Below are 9,770 nucleotides of genomic sequence, written 5' to 3'. Positions count from 1 at the left end.
TACTGCTTATGTGACGCATTAAACAAAGATGTCAATTTCAGATGCAGAAGTATGTTTTCTAGGTTATTAAAACATACTAATTAATAATTGAAGCTCAGTTAATACTTGGTGTAACAAGCAAATATATAGCCATAAGCTATAAATCCTTATAAGTATAAGAAGCACACATAAGTTGTGTTCAACTTGCAATATCAGCATTCTTAGTTCTCATATTGTAAATAGAACACTTCAATGGAAACTGTTAATATGCAACTATTTACCTATCAATCTACCTATATAATTTCCCATTTATCTATATAACACACACACACAGGCACACACACGCACACACACACACACACACACACACACATATATATATATACATACATATATATAAACACACACACACATATATATATATATATATTATATATATATATATATATATTATATATATATATACATACATACATGCACACACACACAAATATATATATATATATATATATATATATATATATATATATATATAATGGTGAGTTCAGTTAGAAGTTGTAAAAACCGTCTACGAATTTTTTATATCCAATGAATTGCTGGTGTATTACCTATATGTGATTATGAGTATTAGTATTACTGCACATAAATGGTCGGTAACGAATGGGATAAACAGAAGTTTATCTATATTTAAGGAACAATCAGAAAATGGAGATAGCACTGATAATTGATGAAAAATTTATTGATTACAATAAGTCAATATATCATCTAACAGCTGTTTCTGTCCTCGCTATATCATGGAAAAATAAAGAAAAGGGAAAATAAAGAAAAAAGAGTGAATAAGAAGATACCAATTGATGTTGCATGCTTTTCCTGTAAAAATCTTTCGACTGATTGAAAATTTTAGTTATACAATTGGAATAGTTATAATAATTAGTGGTACATCTACGTGTTGGGCATGGCGTAAGCTGAATATATAATACTGTTGCAGTATTTTGTTTACGTTGTGCAGTAAATTGTAAAAATGAAAAATACCGAGAGTTACAGGACTCAAAGTGATAACAGTTAACCATCAGTTATTTATCCCTAATTTCCTAATCGATTAGCATAATGAAATTAAATGAAGAACATTTCAAAATGCGAAAAATAAATTAGTTAAACTGGGAGTTAAAACATTTCTATTCTGCATAACTGATAATAGAGTCAGTCAAGACTTATCATACAATTCTACAAAATATAAACATAAACGTTGGAATAATTTACTGCCTGACACATCTATATAACATAAATCAGGATTATTACAGAGAATATCAATAGTTTTGTATATGCTTACTTGGAAGTCGAGGTGAAAACATGCTGTGCTACCCCAGTTATGAAGTAAGATGTGTGAGGCTAGTTAAAAGGAGATTATTGATCAGTTAATTTCAGAAACAGAAGGATGGTTATTTTAGTTAAAAACCGTTAATCTTTGGTGCGAAAATAGGTATATTGGGAATATTTGTTGCAAAGGGTGATAAATATGAAGTCGCTTATATCCACGCAGATTGAACTCTATACATATTGTAGAAACACGGAGATTATAAATGGTTAAGAGGAGGCAATTATGGATTTTTAAAGTAATATTTCTAAGCTTATGTATATATTTCTCAGGGAGTTAAGATGATTTAACAAATATTATTTATGTGTTATATTATATAATAGGTATGTATTGATGAGCGGGTTATATCTATATCTATGCATATGTGGCTACAATAGAAAAAACATATTTCTATCTTAATTATGTATATATATGTATACTTTTATTATATAATATATGTTTCTATATAATTAATGATAAATAAATTCAAATGGGTCATATAGCTTTTCAGTTCACAAAAAAGAGAAGTGGAAACAATCAATTGAAACAAGGAAAAACCTTTTAAAATGCTGTGCATATATGGCGGTGCCCCAGCCTGGCCACACCTCGTGAGCAGAAACTAGATAAAATAAAAATAAAAATATGTGCTTATGTGTGTACACCATTCCAAAACACTTACACGAACACGTTTATTCTCACACATATCAATATTTGTACATGTATATGTATACATGAATGTATATGTACAAATACACAAGTTGCCATACAAATACAGATATATAGACATACATATTTACATTTATCTATATGTTATTACAGAAAGAAAAATAGGGACGTACATACATTAGAGTAAAAAGTGGTTATGTATGTTGCCATATAAGAAGAGTGTTTGTTTGTGTGGAGGAATGTGCTAATAGTAAAGTATTTGACTGGAGGGTGAGATTGGTGTATCTTTCTGAAGTTAGTAAAATGATGATTTGTAACAAAGGTGGGGGTAAATTAATGAATTAGTCATTTATGGTTAGGGGTAAAAATCTATGAATACTATCGGGGAATGGAAGGGGTAATTATTAAATAGTTACAATTATATTTAGAGAATACATCTTTACAAACAAGAATGTTTCTGTTTCTCTCTTAGGTTGAGCAAATTGATTCTAGGCATTAGGATGAAGAATTTTTCATTTATACAGAGAAGACATTTTAAAAAATTTCTTACGTTATAACAATTTGCTGAAGCAAGTATATCCCAATCTAAGCCAATGTTGATATTTTGATCCTTAAGTTTCCAAATGTATTTATTCAATCCTGTTGAATTATATTCATTCCTGTTTCAAAAGGTGTGTAAGTGTATGGATAAGAGTTCCTTCATTTTATTTTGCGTGGCACCTATATAGATAAGCTTAATATAATGTTATTAGTGTACATTTGTATGTTACACTTTTTTCTTTTTACATTTGTATTTAAGCAAAGTTACATCCATCTTTTTTAATCAGACACGTTATAAATATTATTGTTATATTATAGTGGGTGAGATATTTGCGTCTAGATTGCTATTTCTAGAGAAGTAGTTATTTGCACAGTCACTGTTATATGTCCCAGGTCTATTAGAATTGTTAGTATTATTATTGACCTCCATGGACATAGGATAGATGTTGTTAATATCTTTTCTATTTAAGTAAAATATATCTAGCTTCTTATTATTTAAGGAGGCTCTGATATCAGCGAAGACGAGGGTTAAACTATTGCCTATATTTATTGTTTTATTGTTAAGGATTTCAAAATATCTATTTTTCATGTTAAAATGCATATTAATAATATTAAACGTAGATGTAACTAAATTAGTTCTATTAATAGCCGCTGAGATTACTAAAAATTTGATTTTTGGTATTTTCTGTGTTGTTACTATACACTCAAGTAATATACAGTATGTTGAGAGGATTTGGAAATATAATGCCTAATAACTTAGGGGTAAGTCTTCTCTGCTCCGATGTTGAGATTTTGCCCAATACAATGATATAATTACTGAATATAATTATTTGGGGAAATTCGAAACAGCTGTAAGAGAATATGTTGAAGTTTTGATTTAATAAATTATATTAATGTCACATCAGCCTTTTCTGAATTTTAAGTTAAATATTTATTAACTAAGATTTATACTTATACGTATTATTTTACGAATATTACTATCCATAAAAATGATAAGCAATGAACCAGTAATTCATTAGATAATTGTGTCCCTTAAGGATGCTATTTTAACCTCTATTTGAATTAAATATATATTTATGTCACTATACATGTATATATATACATGTATGTATGTGTATATATATATATATATATATATATATATATATGTATTATGAATGTTTACATATATATGTATTATGTGTGTCTGTGTGTATATGTGTGTGAGTGAAATGTCACAGTCGTCATGAAGTGACGAATAGTTTACTGAAAACAATTTCAACAATGTTTGAAGCGAACTCTATTCTCATGTCTTATAACAGCAAACTGCTCTTTTGAATAAGTAGATTTCCTCACACATAGTATAACTGTGTACATACAATCACCTATTTACACATTTATTCTCAAACATGCCCAAATATATATTTGTAGTTACCGTAGCCTCTTCTCTCTGGACTGAAATCGAGATTAGCATGAACAATAGCAACTACAGTTCGACATGTAGTTTCGCTATTTTATAACTACCGCAGTATTCCTCAACTAATTGGTTTGTTACTCGCATTTCTTATCTTCAGAACTAATGTCTTCAATATAACTACACTGAATTTTGAAGTTTGGATATTTCTAAATTTATTAATTTTTGGACGTCAGGTTTTTCAAACATTGACGCTTAAAAAAAGTTAATTTAACCACAATAGCAATTCTACTCAATGAAAACTACTTTATAGGTGAATAGAATAGGGATGGCAAGATATCTGATTAAGCATCTAGTGATATACTGTTAATATATTTAGCGTTTAATACATTATAACGAACTTCTAAACGTTGATAAGAATGGTAAATATATGTAACTCGCATACAAAAACTAATCTCTTATGTATTAAATAAGTTGAAACAGAGAAAAGTCAAACACCCTGCAAACGTTTGCAGATTTAGCAAATATTTAGATTGGACTTGGTTACAATACAGCTTGTAATTGATTTTATATTATAATAGTAACAATAAAAATATATTCCCTACACAAGTATTACTTCTGTAACTAGATAACATGCATGTTTACGTTGTCGCAGTATTTGTAAATTTTTATTAACATTCATATAGCGCAAATAGGAATGTGCGTCGCATTGAAATCAAAGAATTATATTTTACAACGATGAAAGAAATATATTTCATGTTGCCTTGTTTGAACTTGAAAATTTATCTTGAATATTTATCTAATACCAGCAGAAGTATCCAGTGTTGCTCGGGATACAAATACTACTATGTTTTTGATATTTCGTACATTTCATGTGTCATAGATAACGTAAACGCCAAATTGTAACAAAACTGGTCGCTGATAGTAATAAAATTATAACAAAATCTGTCGTCGTAACTTATAACAAAATCTGTCGTCGTAACTTGTAACAAAATTTGTCACCGGGCACCACTGAAGCCAAGCGGTAACAGTTTGCTGACATGAACTCCTGAGCAGATTTTTAATCCTTTATTAGATGGTGTAACAATTACAGGGGAAGTTGCCCTGAAAGGGGCTTTTTTGTCGTTCTCACAGAGATAACAATTTGATAAGAAGCCCTGAAATGTGCTGTAATGCGTTCTCATGTGGTGTAGTGATCATACGAAAAGTGGCCTTGAATAGGGTCTTTTGTCGTTTACACCAAAAGCAACGGAACTGTCGTTGTGAAAAGTGAAATTCTGTGAAAATAGATGAAAATCCTAAGTTGGACAACGTAAAGAAACATGGTTGAAGTATATTATTAACTTTGGAAAGCAAATTTTGACCACGCAGTCACGATCATATCAAAACACCAAACCACGCCCAAGACATACACAAAAGAATATCAAATTCAAATAACCACATTCTGATACATACGCTTATAGAAAAATACTTCATTGAAGTAAAGAGTTCATCGAACTCGGGAAGATAATACAAACTGACACATACATAAACGCCCAAGCGCATCTACATACATTTTCAAAAGACATTCTTCCATAAAATTTACTGCGTTTTCATTACGAAACAAAAAAAATGAAAATTAATCGAACGTAAATAGTAAAATTCTTTAGAGCTATATTTGCAATAGATATGCTCTCATTTACATCTTTCAAAAACGCATTTCTAAGTAGAAATACAAAACCAACGTCAGAAAGAACATTTTTTTCAACGCTAACATATGCGCACACATTCAGACACACACAGACACAAATACACACACGCACACAAATACAAACTCGCATACACACACACAGCATACATATATGCAAACTCACACACATACACACAAAGGAAAACGTAAAGAGATGCGTACCACCACCAATTCACTAACGGATTCTAAACAATTAATAATACTTCCTCCAGCCAACAATGCAAAGGAATTACAAACGTATCAAAATATATAACATAAACTAACGCCAAAACTAAGATCGCATCAATTAACAAAAAAATTACGCTAATGAATGAACACAATCACAGGAAGACAAACACAAAGATAAACACATTCAAACATTCACAGCCGACACTAAAATGTACTTACAGATACACACAGTAAAACACTCGCACACACACACACGCACATTAAAGGATACATATGTTCACCACCGATACTGGTGGTTGTAACATTGTAACCTGAAGGTCGTAGTTGTTTGAAATTAGTGACGCCAGAGCGACTCACATGTTTAATCATTTAAACATTTCCTCTGCAACATGTATTAAACACGTCTCTCCTATACACTCAAGAGAACATAGATAGGATGGTAGGTAGGTAGGTAGGTATGTAGGTTGGTAAGTAGGTAGCTAGGCAGACAGTCAGGTAGATTGATCGACGAATATCTGGGTGGCATGATTCTCAGATAAATAAAAGCAAATCTATCTACTGTTGATACATTTGATGTACATGATTAAAACTTCTTTATCTACTATTGTGTGTTTCTTCTCGAGCCACACCTAGTTCATAAGGGCCGGTTTCCCGGTTACCTTGGCTTATAGGTTCCCCACTTGGAAGGGACGCCTGTCCGTTGCAGGTGAGCTGCAAGATACAGGAGGAAAGAGTAAGAGAATGTTATGACGAATGAGTCAGCAGAAGTACGCTATTACCTTCTGCCGGAGCCGCGTGGAGCTTAAGTGCTTCGCTTATAAACACACACATCGTCCGATCTGAGACTCGAACCCGCGATCCCTCGACTGCGCCATCTGCCTCCACTTTCTTCATCTACTCGGTCCAAGCAATACAATTCCGATGGAGTGAGCATTTCATCCTCTGACACAAAATCACTAAAACATATACATTCACTTGAAAATCATCTAAAAAAAAATCATTGCAGATATCCACCTTTATTTCCTTCTAAACGTGAATGCATTGCAGAGGTATCCAACCATTATATCATTTTGGATACCCATGGTCTGATATTCAGCGTAACCGCAATACCGTGTTACAGCGAGGTTAGATTATGACTCGTCTGCGAATCATTTTATACTCAAGCTAAAATTTTGTATGAATGGTGGCAGTTGATCGTCTCCTACTTTGCGGTGTCTCTTCAATATCGGTTGTGCCTTCAGTAAAATCATTCCTTCAGCTGCGTGCAATGTTTCTGTCAATGATACCATCCTATTTCTTTATTACCCACAAGGGGCTAAGCATAGACGGCACAAACAAGGACAGACAGCGGGATTAAGTCGATTACATCGCCCCCAGTGCGTAACTTAACTGGTATTTAACTTATCGACCCTGAAAGGATGAAAGGCAAAGTCGACTTCGGAGAAATTTAAACTCAGAACGTAGCAGCAGACGAAATACCTTACCGATAAGCATTTCACCCAGACAGCTAACATTTCTGCCACCTCGACGACTTGTTTCTGTCAATGATACCATCCATGTAGTAAAATATGTGGCACATTGTGAAAATCACAAACCTGCACGCCTCCTTCGTCTAAAACGCAAAAATAGAATGTAGATTATGATTGGAAGCCATTATTTACTTGCATTGAATACGTTCAAGAAACATCTTATTAGAAGTCAGTTACTTGTGCGAAATATTTGAAGTGTGTCATTAAATAAAAACAAAAGTTATGCTTACTTTTGCAATACTTTTACGGCTAACTTTGCTTTTGTGAAAGTAAATATATGTAAGTATGTATGTATGTATGCGTGTATGTGTACAAGTGTGAACATTATATTTATCCGTCTAGGTATAGTTTAGTACTATCGGATTCAAATAAGATTGTCATGTATATTCAATCGATATGAAATTTCTTATAGTCTAGAATCGACCATCGACTAAAATCCTTGCCGAAGGCAAGACTTGCTAATCTTGTTATTATATAATCGAGAAATTTACCTTCATTACCTGAGAATATGTTCATTTCTACAAATCAATTTATATATTCATAATTCTTCTGTACGATATAACTAAGATATGTATATCTGTGTGCGCGCGCGTGTATCAGTTTCTGTATATATATATGTATATGTATATATATATATATATATATATATATATATAATCATACATACATACACCTGTGCACTTATATATATGCGTATGATTATGTGTGCGTATTCTAATATGAGCAATGCACATAGACAGAAATGTAGTTGTGATAAGGTTCATGTGTGCTTCAGCTAAAACTACTAACAGTAAGAAAAACCACAATGAAAACAACCAGAGCAAAATAAAAAAATACAAGAGTAACATCACAAACATTTATGGTGATGATGATGATGATGATGATACTAAGGAGTGGCTGTGTGGTAAGTAGCTTGCTAACCAACCACATGGTTCCGGGTTCAGTCCTACTGCGTAGCATCTTGGGCAAGTGTTTTCTGCTACAGCCCCGGGCTGACCAATGCCTTGTGAGTGGATTTGGTAGACGGAAACGGAAAGAAGCCTGTCGTATATATGTATATATATATATATGCGTGTGTGTGTTTGTGTGTCTGTGTTTGTTCCCCTAGCATTGCTTGACAACTGATGCTGGTGTGTTTACGTCCCCGTCACTTAGCGGTTCGGCAAAAGAGACCGATAGAATAAGTACTAGGCTTGCAAAGAATAAGTCCCGGGGTCGATTTGATCGACTAACGGCGGTGCTCCAGCATGGCCGCAGTCATATGACTGAAACAAGTAAAAGAGTAAAAGAGTAAACGTAATAAGTTGAAGAAAAGTTGAAAAAGATACAAAAGGAAAGGAGAATATCAGAATAATTAGGTTCTCTGAACAGTGTAGTGTCAATACTTGAGTGGAAAACAAAACGAGATTTGAAGAATGATCGTAAATTTGAAAAATTGAAGAAGTATAATTTTTCACACAGAGAGACTTAATATTGTGATTTAAGCGCTGAAGCAGTGCATACGCAGACACATCATCCCTGTATCTCAGTTCGAAAGGGATGTCAAAAAATTGTTATAACTTCTTCAGCAAAGACTCATGAGTCAGCACGCAAAGAAGAGTAGCCAGCGGGATGCTCAGACGGTCCAAGTGCACGAGGCAAATTGCTTACGATAGGTGGTCGAAGTAATTTGCACCCGAGGTGTTTCTAAGTTTTGCAGCGTCCCAGGCCGTGAAGACGTATTCGAAATCGACCGATTTCAGGACGGCTTAGAAGTAACAATGGATGGATTTAGTCCCAGCCCTATCGTATCCTAGATAGATGTGTGCGGGGATTTCGAACGTTTGCGCTTCACCTACTAGACTACCGATGAGAAGCGCTAACATTTTCTCTAACTATTTTGCCAAAGATTGTTACGTATATTCAATCAATATGAAAATTCTTATGGTCTAGAATCGACCATCGACAAAAATACTTGCCAAAGTTTAGCAGAGTTATGGACGAATACCTCCATAGCACATTTCAAATGTCGGCGTCCTTTCTCAGCACCGTTACCAAAACACTTGGCATTCTTCCAACTAACAGCACAAGGAATTCTCCAGTTCCGTTGTCAGTTACTGCAGATGTCTACAAAAGAGTCATCCAAACAAACTTGACACGAGCCTAAAAAACACATAGGGCAGACCATTGAAACCAGAGAATATGCGGTTTGTGCTCTCGCTCGTACATATACTATTTCATTTACTGTTAACAGATTTACATTGAACCTAACGTCCACTGCCGAGAGCATGCGCAAGGCGTCGATGACTCATTACTCTCCTACAATAGCCGCGCGAAGTGCTGCCGGAAAGCTGCACACTCATTGTGAGAAGCATGCATTCTTACCGATCCAGAAACGACATATGATGTTGTTGCCATGGATCCTCTCTAATT

This window comes from Octopus sinensis, linkage group LG1 (assembly GCF_006345805.1).
Source record: "Octopus sinensis linkage group LG1, ASM634580v1, whole genome shotgun sequence".
In the NCBI taxonomy this organism is placed as follows: domain Eukaryota; kingdom Metazoa; phylum Mollusca; class Cephalopoda; order Octopoda; family Octopodidae; genus Octopus; species Octopus sinensis.
Note: the sequence above shows the minus strand (reverse complement) of the source record.